Source organism: Hevea brasiliensis, chromosome 9 (genome assembly GCF_030052815.1).
Source record: "Hevea brasiliensis isolate MT/VB/25A 57/8 chromosome 9, ASM3005281v1, whole genome shotgun sequence".
NCBI lineage: Eukaryota > Viridiplantae > Streptophyta > Magnoliopsida > Malpighiales > Euphorbiaceae > Hevea > Hevea brasiliensis.
Window position 1 is genome coordinate 91,037,002 of NC_079501.1, and position 9,639 is coordinate 91,046,640.

The following is a 9,639-nucleotide window of genomic DNA, read 5'->3' on the forward strand; positions in this document are numbered from 1 at the left end:
TCTACAGTCCCATCTGGGACACTATTCCATAAGTCATCATTATCAGTAATAACCTTCGATCCATTTTGAAAAGATAGGACTATATCCTAACTTGCTGCAACAAAGGTACTACATCTACCACCTTGCCAGAACCATGTCAAGTTAATGACTCTTTTATCATATCATAGCTCTATAAATCATCAATTCATAGTTTCGACCTTCTCTAGGTAGTAGAGTTGTACTTTATTCCATACTGATACACACAAGGTATACTATTCTCACTCTATAAGTGTCACCTTTACTTTGCAACTAGTCCGAAACCTCTAGTCTGATGGCAACTCTTGATGTAACTCTAGCTCATATCAGTAATCGAGTCATCGACTCTAGTTATCACCCAACCGTGACCTTTCAATATTCTAACTCTAGACTCTTAGCCAAGAGTTCCCAACTCCTCTGCAAATATAGAACTCTGCTCGCATAACTATACCAAAATGTAAGCCATCTCAAACACCCTCATTATGGAGCACCACGGATGCACGCAGCCTCTACACAATAATCTCATGTCGGCATCAGAATCTGCAGCTTACAGAGCGGACATCGAGAACATTGTATAGTTACTACGATACGCCCTGATGCACTAGGTCTCCTAATTTCTTATCTCTCCGAATCTTCTATTATCACAAACTTATTCGACCGGGTCATCTACTGATGACTGCCAGTAGTGGTATCCTCATCCTTATCTAGGGCAACTGTACTTTTAAGACTCACTTTTATGTACTCGTGCCTTACACGAAATGGGCACACCATTTAAACCCATACTGACAAAAATATAACATTTCTTGGAGTACGTATCCTCATGATAGACCTCACATGTCTACTAACTCTATTTCACATTTCTGTGTACTCCACGAAAATCAAGACACTAACTGAGGTAATCTTATATTTCCCGAGGTATAACGTAGAATCTAGAAACAAAGAATTACAGGAAAAGACGAAACAGAATCCTATACTCCGCATGTGTCTCCTAGTAGACTCTTTCCAACACTTAGATAATTTTTCCCTATGAATCTGGAGCCTAAGCTCTGATACCACATTTGTCACGACCCAACCTATGGCCGGACCAAGACTAGGACTGGCTAGCCTAAAGCCCCCGAGGCCCGTAGTAAGCCTAACTGTTCATTAACCCAACTCTAAGGCCCATTTGGGCCCAATTTCAAGAAACCAAACGGACAGAGTCCGGCCATAAAATGGACTTTCCAACGGGGAGTTTTCGACTCACCCGACCTGTAAACATAATAAATACTCAATTGGGGAGCTCAGCTCACCCTCCACATACTCATATCCTCATAAAAATAAATGGGAGCTCAGCTCCCTCATCCAATCCATCAAACATATATATCATTATACGTTTACAGGTCCAACATGATAATAATATTACAGACCATAATCAAATAAATACTTCTAACACATGCGGAAATTCTAGGAGTAAATAAAATTACACAAATATTGATAAACAACCTGCGAAGGAGAAAAGCAGGTTAACCAAAAATAAAATCCTCCTGTAGCCTGAAAAAAATATTGAACAGGAGTGAGCGTTCGACTCAGAGAGTAAAATATCAATTTTAACCATAATCTCTATAACTATCTAGTACTAATGCAACCTGTGGAGTGAATGCAACAGCAACAACATTTTCACATCATAACATCAAAAAGGTAATTTGGAGCACTCACGCACCCTGTAGCATCAATCATAACATATGGGAGATGATCCCCTATACAGCTCTCTTAAATCCAACCTGGTGCCAGCGAAGAACTCAGCTCGGACTTCCACTTAATAACCAAATCGAGGGTCCCAGCGAAGAACTCAAGCCGTGACTACCCCTCGAAGGATCGGGTCCCAGCGAAGAACTCAAGCCGTGACTACCCGTCCTATCTGTCGACACCATATTTTGGCCGATCCCCAAAATCAACAAGACTTTGAAACCGATCCCCAGCAATAGGTCTCCCTGGGCCAGCCAATGACATTTCCGACTTCTCTTCATTTTTCTTTACCAGATGACCATATTTCCGAACTCTCCTTAAAAGGAATTGAATCAATGCTAAGTCCTAACATTCGTTAAAGCCCAGCCGATCTCTCAAATCATTTACCTATCTCTCAAACCCGCTGTCGAATTTCCGGACCCGTCGGGTATATCCCTGATCTCTGTTGACAAATGAAGTGAACTAGCACTAGATCTTTTCTTACCAGTTTTATAGCCGATCTCCTTTTCGGAAGATCAAGAGCTAAGGTTTTGGTTCAGTTTAACGAGGGTTCCGATCTTAAGTTTTCAAGTTAAATTTTCAATTTTAATCAAGTCCCGTTCAGCATTTCTTCCCCACCGATCTCATGCTTATTGTGCTTTCCGATCTCTTATACTTAGATTAATAATTGCATTTTTGTCTTGCTGTGCTCATACAATCAAATACTCAGACAAACAATGGTTTAAAATTTTCCGATCACAACCCTTCATTGAACAAAGAGGCATTCCATTTCATTTCATAATTTGTACAAGTTATTCGGCTGGGGGATCACCCCCAGCCTGATTTACATTCTGCTCACTCTCTCTCTCACCCTCGGCTTCCTCCTCACTGTCCTCATCGCCGCCTCAGAGCCGTGTCGGCCATCCAGGAGAAGTCCTCTTCAGGGTAGCGCTTCTGGAGTTCGGCCAAGAGGTCCTTGTGAGCATTCACATAGGCTCCGGCTATCCCTGTCACCATCTCTTCGTCCTTCTCCTTAAGCTCCTCATCCTTCGCCTTAAGCTCCTCGTCTTTCTCCTTAAGCTCCTCGATGAGTTGGGCGACCTGAGCAGCTTCGTTGGCCTGAAGCGCCTGGACTTCTCCGAGAGCCCGATCCCTTTCAGCCAGGACACGAGTCTGTTCGGCCAGCCTGTCTTCATAGTACTTTGCCCGTCCCTCAACTTGAGATATATAATCCCGAGCGGATGAGAGTTGGGATCGGAGGGAAGCCAATTCCTGATTTTTCTTCCCGATCTCCTTACCCAGACGCTGGACCTTTTCCCAAACCATGGTCTGATTCACCAGGCACTCCACATTCAGACTCATGGAGTGAGTCAAGATGTCATCAAGGCCGCCGAGGATAGCCTGTCCCGATCCTCCCGAAGAAAGATGGAAGACCCCAAGACTTGGGCAAAACCGGGGTTCTCCCGTACAGTCCGGTTATTCTTCAAAGACTCCATTAACTTCTGGGCGCCACGAGAGGAGGTCCTCCCAGAAGATTGAGAAGGCCCCCTTTCCGTGCTTGGGACAACTGAAAGAGTCGGAGGCTGCTCTTCCGATCTAGGAGGAGATCGGACAGCTTCAGTGGTCGGCAGATCCGAAGGTGGAGGCGGGTCTCCTTGTACTTCCCTGTGTTCACGACCGTGTGTTCAAGCATTTCAACGCTTCATCTCCTTTATCTTCCGAGATCTCCTTTCCTTCTTCCGCTTCCTAGAACCCTCACCACCCGCCATACCTGCACAAAGAAAAGGTTAGTGAGATCGCTAAGGTCGTGAGAACTGAGATATAGAAAATACCAATGCCGAGGTCAGAGAGCGGAAGTTCGCGGTCTTGGCCGGTGAGCAATTGAATAGTCCAATGGTGCAGCTATCACCGTGATCCAAACAAGAATACTTTTGAGTGGCGGCCTGACTCTTCAGATCCATCACTATTAAACTTTCCTCCTGACTCAGGGTAATGTGCTTCGGAAGCAAGGGCCCCTGGTACCACCAGCTACGGGGGAAGTCCTCAAAGCAGCTCGGATCTTTGCTCCTCAGAATGAAGAAACGGTTCTTCCAATTCTTAAGGGATGAGGGCAAATCGGAAAAGAGCCCGCAATGAGGCTTCGCCTGAAAGAACCAGTGTTCCTCATCCTTTCGGCGAGTTAGTCTGTGCAGCTCGGCGAACACCTTAGCCGTAGGTCTGATTCCCTTAGCTCGGCATAGACCTCGGAAGGCTACCAAGATCCGCCACGAGTTAGGGTGAATTTGAACAATGCATGCTCGGTGAAGTTTTAAGACCTCCTTGTAGAAATTGTCTAGAGGGAACCTCAGACCGGCCTTTAACTGTTCCTCGTACACCATAACCATGTCATTCTCTTCAAAGGAGTGATCGACACGAAGATCGCCGTGGCACTTGATTAGCTCGCATTTAATCGGCCGAATGTTATATTCTTGGCTAAACGATGGCAGATCGGATTCGCGAAGAACCGACGGTAGCTCGTCTATAGGGAGAGTCTCTCTCCCTGAAGAAGGTGCGAGCCTTGATGGTATGACCCGCCCCCGAGTTGGAGCGGAGGCCCAGGAGGTTCTTGTTGAACGCTTTCGATCGCCTCTTCTTCATCAGACGATGACCACGAGAACTGAATGGAAGGAGGGCTCGCCGCTCTCTGACCTTCGGCACCGCTCATTTTCAAAAGAAACAAAGAATTTAAACTAAAAAGAGGATCAAAACCCTTACCGGAGTCTGATCGGCGTCGGAAGAACTTGAGAAAACGAGAGAACTTCGAAGTTGTGAGCAGGGGATTGAAAATGGAATGAGAGAACAACTGGCTAACCCTCCCACCCCTATTTATACTAGTCCGAGCATTTAATGCTCGTGAGGTTCTAGGCAGCGCATCGATTGGTGGGACTCGACAGCTGTTCTGACACTTCTCTCAAATATCCGAATGTTCAGAGATCGGTTAATTAGAGATCGGCATAATGAGTTAAATATTTTGAATAAAGGATCAGTTAAGTGTCATTCAGGTAAAGAACCAGATCGGATAACCACATTAGAGATCGGAAAAATAATCAATGCAAAAATAATAAGATGATAACCGATAAAATAAAGTCTTTATTTTCAAAAGATCGGATTACATCATTTGGGCGATCTCTAGGGATCGGATTACACTAACATTGGATCACATCATTTCTGTGATCTCTAGAGATCGGATTGCATTGAAAATAAAATACATCATTTGGGCGATCTCTAGGGATCGGACTACAATAAAGGTCTAACTACATCATTTGGGCGATCTCTAGAGATCTGATTACATTTTAGGATTACATCATTTGGGCGATCTCTAGAGACCGGTGGAACATCCTATCTAAAAGGCCTATGTCAAAGCCTAGTCTCGTGGCTGAATCAAAAGACGTGTTTGACCAGGAGACCGGCTGTTGACATCGGATAGATGTGCAGCTCAGATGGGGTGACTATGACTCCCATGAAGATAAGAGACATCGTCATCGATGTTACCACCCGAAACCGACCCGCTGTCGGAACACCCAATGTGGAGGAAAACCACTGTCGGAACACTCAATGTGATGAGAAACCGAATGAACTCAGTTGAGCGATTCGAGATCGGTACAACCAAGGTCCGCAATACAGATCGGTCAAATCCAGTCCTCTCACCATCGTCAGTTAAGGTCATTCGATCACCGGGATCGTAAATTTTCAGTCGGTGAGTAAAGAAGTCCATCGGAAAAAGATCAAAGCCACAGTTATAGCCAGAACTTCCACCGGAGCAGCTAGAAGAGGGAAAGTAAGAAAGGAAGAGAGGAAAATCAGATGAAAGAAATGTCTCTGTCGACAGGAGTATATATAGGGGGAAATGAGCATTTATTGTCGAAGCGTAAAACGGCGAACGCCGAATCGAGGACAATTAATACTTTGACCGCACCGGACTGAAGAAGGGAAAAGATCGGAATAGTAGATCGGAAGGTGGGAGACCAGCATGAAAGGTCGGAAAAACATGTGAAAGAGATCGAAAGAGGAGGGATCGGTAGGCAAAAAGAATAAGACAAATTCCAATAACCGCCGCCGAATCGAGCCGAGGTAGTTAAGGCGTTGCAGACGAGATCTCACCGCACGCCTAAGAATCGCCCGCAATGCTGACAGGTGCTAGGGTATGTCATGACAGTCCTGTACATCCCAATCTCCACCGTTGATCCCACTTGTAAGGACAAACCCGGAACCCTTAGATCAAGAGAGAAGACGACAGATGCAGCGTCTTTCGCTCTTAACCCTGGATCGTTTGACAAGGAAATTTGGGACCGTCGGATGGAAAGAAGAAAAGGACAAATATTATGAAGAGTGATCTCAACCATTCATTTTGATTCTCTTTAATCCTGAACCTCCGATCATGTCCTTCGAAATCACGACCCTCCATCTCCCACAAATAAATCCTGACCCAAAACGAAGAGCACCCGATACCTATAAAAACCAGCATAAAAACTGTTCAAAGGGGGTGCAAAAAATAGACAAGAGGTCATATTATAGCAGAGGAACTCAAATTTCATTTAGTTTGCTACTCTGCTACTTAGAAGTGTCAATCAAAAGACTTTTGAAACTAGTTTTCAAGTGTTTTTCTTGAAAAGATTCGAATCTGAACTCTACATTTCCAGTTTGTTCATTATCTGGTCACACTCTCACTTTCTGCCTTTTATCATCTCTGTTTTCATTGTCCAAGCTCAACTTCATTCCACTCGGTTCTTTTCATCTTGATCTGATCGCATTTTAGCTAAGCACCCTCCAGTTCACGAGGAACACCACCCTTCAGGCCAATCAATCCTTGCCTTATCACTATTTGACACCCCATAGTTATTTTAGTAGATTTGGCTCCTTACAGGTAAGAGCTCATACTACTGTTTTATTAAGTGCTTACATTTACTTTCTGCATTTTCTTTGTTCTTCTCACATCTGTGACTTTCTACTTTTGCACAAACGATCCCCAAAGAATGTTACTGTAAGAGCTCATATCACTGTTTTATCGAGTGTCTGCATTTACTTTCCACATTTTCCTGGGTTCTTCTTACATCTGCAACTTTCTTCAAGACTATTTTTGCACAAACGATCCCCAAAGAATGACACTCCCAAATAATCTATTTAGTGATCAGTTCATTTTTATTAATCTTCATCTTTTTTGAAAGCAAGTTTTCTAACTCCTAGTAGTATGTAAGTGGTTGGGTAAACGTAGGTAACTGCAACTTAGGGGTCTCTTTTAAAAGAGAGAACATGAATAACACGTCAGGAAGATAGCCAAACTATTAGGCCGACGTAAACAGCAATTCGACAAAGATGTCATAAAGTGGAATAAGACCAAAGTAAACGAAACAGAGTAGATCGGTCATTAATAGATATTGGTAAAATGAACGCATGGAAGGTCGGTAAATTAAGTCTAGTTTTCCCTATCTAGTCAAAAGGTATCGAGAAGCCTTATCCCCAGCATCTTAGAAAGCCAAAATCCTTAGCTTTAGGTTCTTATGTCATGTAGTTGAAATTAAAAATCCGGGAGATCGGAGAAATCCCTTCCAGGCTCCTGTTAATCTGAAAGAGATCGGAAGAGAGTTCTTATCCAGTCTCAATCCAAAATTTTAATAAACGTAAAAAGAGATCGGAGGAGAGTTCTTATCCGGTCTCCCTTTAAAATTTTAATAAACATTAAATAGGGATCGGAGGAGAGTTCTTATCCGGTCTCAACTCAGAACATTAATAAATAACTCTAAAGGAGATCGGAGGAGAGTTCTTATCCGGTCTCCCCTAAAAATTTTTAATAAATAATTTAAAAGAGATCGGAGGAGAGTTCTTATCCGGTCTCATCCTCAAAATTTTAATAAATGACTTAAAAGAGATCGGAGGAGAGTTCTTATCCGGTCTCGTCCTCAAAATTTTAATACATAACTCAAAGGAGATCGGAGGAGAGTTCTTATCCGATTCTCACACCCGTTCACTAAGGTTGTCTCATTTACTTATGTATCTGGGTGATCCAAATTTAGTGAAAAATCAAATATTCCTTTTACCAAAAGGATTAACATTGCCGTCTAAGCCCTCCTAACTAATTTATAAAGGACACAGAATTAAATCTACTTACCCTTATTAAGGGACGAGGTGGGGTGCCTAACACCTTCCCCACCCGTTTAACCGAACTTAGAATCTCTGTTTTGAAGTGGTTTCATTTTTAATTTAACTTCTCAAATTGTTTTCTTTAGTTTCCATCAAAAATAAGGTGTCGACACCTCACTTTTTCCCACTTCTGTGAGTGATCGTCCAGCGACGCAAAATCTATTAAGCGACCAGCGACTCCACTGGGGATTATCCCCGGTCTAGTGGTCCAAAAGTAGATTTAATTTTGTCTGATCAAATTATAGTTAGATGGGCTCACTCGGCGATGTCTTATATGTTAATTATTATTACTGCTAACTATTTTGTTTTGCCTGTTCTATCTCTTACAGTGATCTTCATTTCAAAAAGGAAAAAAATGGAAAAATAAAATCCCCCTAAATTGGGAAGAGGTAAAGGTGTCCCTTCACACACCGAACACTCACACAATGTCCTCACACACTATGGTCCTAACCCGGGCTTTCTTACCCTTTTAGGAAAGTAGGAGGGAGTCATGTAGCGGTACCCGTGGGTTTTACCCCGTTAGTATCCGTGAAGGCTTCTGCTCAAATTGAAACTCGCTCTATCCACTGTGATACTCGTGGAATTTTCCCGATAACATCACAGGGGTAGAATGGGGCTCTACTGTTTACAGTAGGGGCAATTTGGGAACCTGTGGCTTTTAGAAAATTAGTTCCTGAGCTAAACTATCACAATAGTTGAAGGCCGTAGTAAACTACCTCATAAGATAGAACTATCCAGGTAGGTAGCACTCACCCGGTGTTAGGAGTCTCCCTACTATAGGACAAAAGGGGCATACTTTCTCTTACCCTATTCTGCTTTAATTTCCTTTTGTTCATTTCTTTTGAGGGTAATCTTGAATCCTACTAGAACACCTACACATTTTCCTACTTTGATAAATGTGTACGTGTCACTCTGTCAACAGTATGATTCAAAATTACCCTAATTTGTCTTACTAACGAATTTTCTCACAGGCATTACCAAACCAAGAGTCTGTAAAAGGATAGGCATCATTTTTATCATGGCATCCTCGAGTCAGTCGGCAGAAAAGGTTCAGAATGCTAAGTTTTGGTCCAAATCAGCTCATAGTCCGGTACCCTCGCAAAATGATGCTTCCGAGGCACCTGCTAGCTCGCTACCTTCGCTAGATCTGAATAAAATAGAGGTCAGAATGAACAGCCTAGAGGGTCTGTCTAACGGATGGAGGTCGCTTCCCGATCAGGCCAAGGTACGTTTTGAAGAGAAGTACGGGAAGATTGCAACCTTAATGCAAGTCAAGGTCCAAATCCCGGCATTAAAAGCCATGTTGTCGGTTTGGAATCCTAAGTACGGGGTATTCTCTTTCAATGACATTGATACGGTCCCCACTATGGAAGAATATCAGGCATTGCTGGGGATCCCATACTCATTGCAGAACCGGATCTATTTACACCTCGAGCATAGGCAAACCTGGAAACGGTTGGCACATATGTTGGGTTCTCCCCCAGAAGAAGTAAAGTCCAAAGAAACTGCCAAAGGAAAAACACATGGTTGGTATTGGACATATCTCCAGAAATGTTTAGATCAATGCCTCCATGAAAAACAGTGGGACCGGGTTTCAGTAGCTCTCGCTTTGGGAATCTACGGTGCGATTCTGCTCTGACCATTGGGAATCATAACTTGCAACGCGTGGAAGTGTTCGGGCGGTGGAAAGGCGGCAGATTAATCCAATAACTGCAATACTTGCGGAGACTTTATTAACCCTTA